This window comes from Mandrillus leucophaeus, unplaced genomic scaffold (assembly GCF_000951045.1).
Source record: "Mandrillus leucophaeus isolate KB7577 unplaced genomic scaffold, Mleu.le_1.0 Scaffold174, whole genome shotgun sequence".
Taxonomy (NCBI): domain Eukaryota; kingdom Metazoa; phylum Chordata; class Mammalia; order Primates; family Cercopithecidae; genus Mandrillus; species Mandrillus leucophaeus.
In genome coordinates this window covers 3,752,886-3,755,352 of record NW_012101743.1, presented here as the reverse complement: position 1 = coordinate 3,755,352, position 2,467 = coordinate 3,752,886, and the positions used below count along the sequence as shown (strand labels likewise).

At 46.6% G+C, this 2,467-nt stretch overlaps 1 long non-coding RNA gene across 1 annotated transcript in view; it reads left to right on the top strand.

Moving 5' to 3' along the window:
* LOC105537524 overlaps positions 1–321 on the top strand; it is a 5,188-nt gene extending 4,867 nt beyond the window's left edge. Inside the window, exon 3 of the long non-coding RNA XR_001005725.1 lies at positions 93–321. This is a non-coding gene — a long non-coding RNA (uncharacterized LOC105537524). The remainder of the gene's footprint in view (positions 1–92) is intronic.
* Positions 322–2,467: the final 2,146 nt, after the last annotated feature.

The window sequence follows — 2,467 nt, the reverse complement described above, 5'->3', positions numbered from 1 at the left end:
ACTTTCAGGATTAAGCGATTCCTGGCCAAGAAACAAAAGCAAAATCGTCCCATTCCCCAGTGGATTCGGATGAAAACTGGAAATAAAATAAGGTACAACTCCAAAAGGAGACATTGGAGAAGAACCAAGCTGGGTCTATAAGGAATTGCACATGAGATGGCACATATATTTGTGCTGTCTGAAGGTCACGATCACATTACCGTATCAGACTGAAAATGTCACCACTCTCTGGAGAGTTCGACGTATTTTCCTCTCTGAATCTATTATGAATGCGTTGGTTGGCTGGGTTCAGTAATAAATATGTGAGGCCTTTCATTTCAATTGCTGTTGTATTGTGGTTTGTCAAGTACTGAATTCTCCCTTCCCTGCCAAACCTAACAACAGTATCCAGTAGAACTTTCTGCAGTGATAGAAACGTTCTCTGGCTACCATATGCTTGAAGTGTGTTTAGTGTAAGGGACTGATTATGCAAATTTTATTTTATTTTATATATATATTTTTTGAGACGAGTCTGGCTCTGTTGCCTAGGCTGGAGTGCAGTGGTACGATCTCGGCTCACTGCAACCTCCACCTCCCGGGTTCACGCAGTTCTCCTGCCTCAGCCTCCTGAGTAGCTGGGATTACAGGTGCCCCACACCACGCCCGGCTAGTTTTTGTATTTTTAGTAGAGACAGGGTTTCACCATATTGGCCAGGCTGGTCTCAAATTCCTGACCTTCAGATCCACCTGCCTCAGCCTCCCAAAGTGCTGGGATTACAGACGTGAGCCACCACGCCCGACCTCTCGTGGTTTTTACAATCGATCACCTCCCCCATTCACGTCTAGTGCAGGGAAACAGCAATCCCAGAATTTTATGTTTAGTAGAGACGGGCTTTCACCACGTTGGCCAGGCTGGTCTCGACCTCCTGACCTCAGGTGATCCACCACCTCTGCCTCTCAAAGTGCTGGGATTACAGGCATGAGCCACCGCCTGTTTTTGTACAGTCTGTGAACAATACAGTTCCTACATTTTTAAATAGTTAAGAATATTTTATGCCATCTGAAAATTGAAATAAAAATTTCTGTCCATGTAAAATGTTCTTGTTTCACAGCCATGTGCATAACTGATGTGTATAAATGCACCCTTGTGCACAGAGATAACGTGGCCTGCAAAGCCTAAAATAGTTACTACTTTGCTCTTGATGGAAAAAGATTGCCAAGCCCTGTTCCGGGATTCAAGAGAGTTCACTTTTGTTTTTAAAAAAATCTAGGCTAATTGTTGACATTGTAACAGGTAATGCCATTGCCTGACTTATTGAAGAGCCATAGCTGAGTGAATGTACACGGAAATCTTGTGGGTTTGAGCTTTTACCGGGTTAGTGCAGCTTCTTTGGTACCCCTTGCAGTTTCCCTGGCTGACGAATCACCAGGGAATTATGTTTAACGTCTCAAAGAACCAGTAGCAACTTCATATTTAGAGAGATGGTTAGCAAATTATTGGCCACCTTTGTGTCAGGCACTGTTCTAGGTACTTGGGATTCATTGGTTGATAGACAAATTCTGTGGCATGTTAAGTGGTGACAACGAATAGGCCAATATACAAGCCTTAACAGATCTTTTCTGTAGAAAAGGGGAGAGGGAACAAAGCTCCCCCAATTACCAGTGGAATTAGGATTGAAACTGCAGCAACAAGGGAAAGAACAGGGTTTGGCTGTAACTCCCTGCCCAGTCGATAGGGGGCCTGTGCTGCCTGGACATAGCTGAGAAGGCAGGTGGCAGGAGATGTGGGCTGCTGCATAAAGTATCCAAGTGATATAGGCGGGATTGCACAGCAAAGGATTCCTGCCTACAACCACACTAGGAGGTTCAGATGAAAACAATTCCGGCCGGGCACAGTGGCTCACGCCTGTGATCCCAGCACTTTGGGAGGCTGAGGCAGACGGATCACCTGAGGTCAGGAGTTCGAGACCAGCCTCGCCAACGTGGTGACGCCTCGTCTCTACTAAGTAAAGTACAAAAATTAGCCGGGCATGGTGGGCGCGCGCCTGCAGTCCCAGCTACTCAGGAGGCTGAGGCAGGAGAATTGCTCAGACGCGGGAGGTGGAGGTTGCAGTGAGCCGAGATCACCCCACTGCACTGTAGCCTGGGCAACAGAGCAAGACTCTTGTCTCAAAAAAAAAACAAAAAAAGCAATTCCTAAGTGCATGGCACTCACCGGAAGTGTGAAGAATGAGCTCCAGAATACCAAGGAACTTAGGAGCTTTAAAGGATCTTTGGAACCTACCTCCTGAATCCCTAGACTGCAAATACTTTTTTCTTTTTTCTTTTTTCTTTTTTTTTTTTTGAGACGGAGTCTCACTCCTGTCGCCCAGGCTGGAGTGCAGTGGCATGATCTGGGCTCACTGCAAGCTCCGCCTCCCGGGTTCACGCCATTCTCCTGCTTCAGCCTCCCAAGTAGTTGGGATTACAGGTGCCCACCACCATGCCT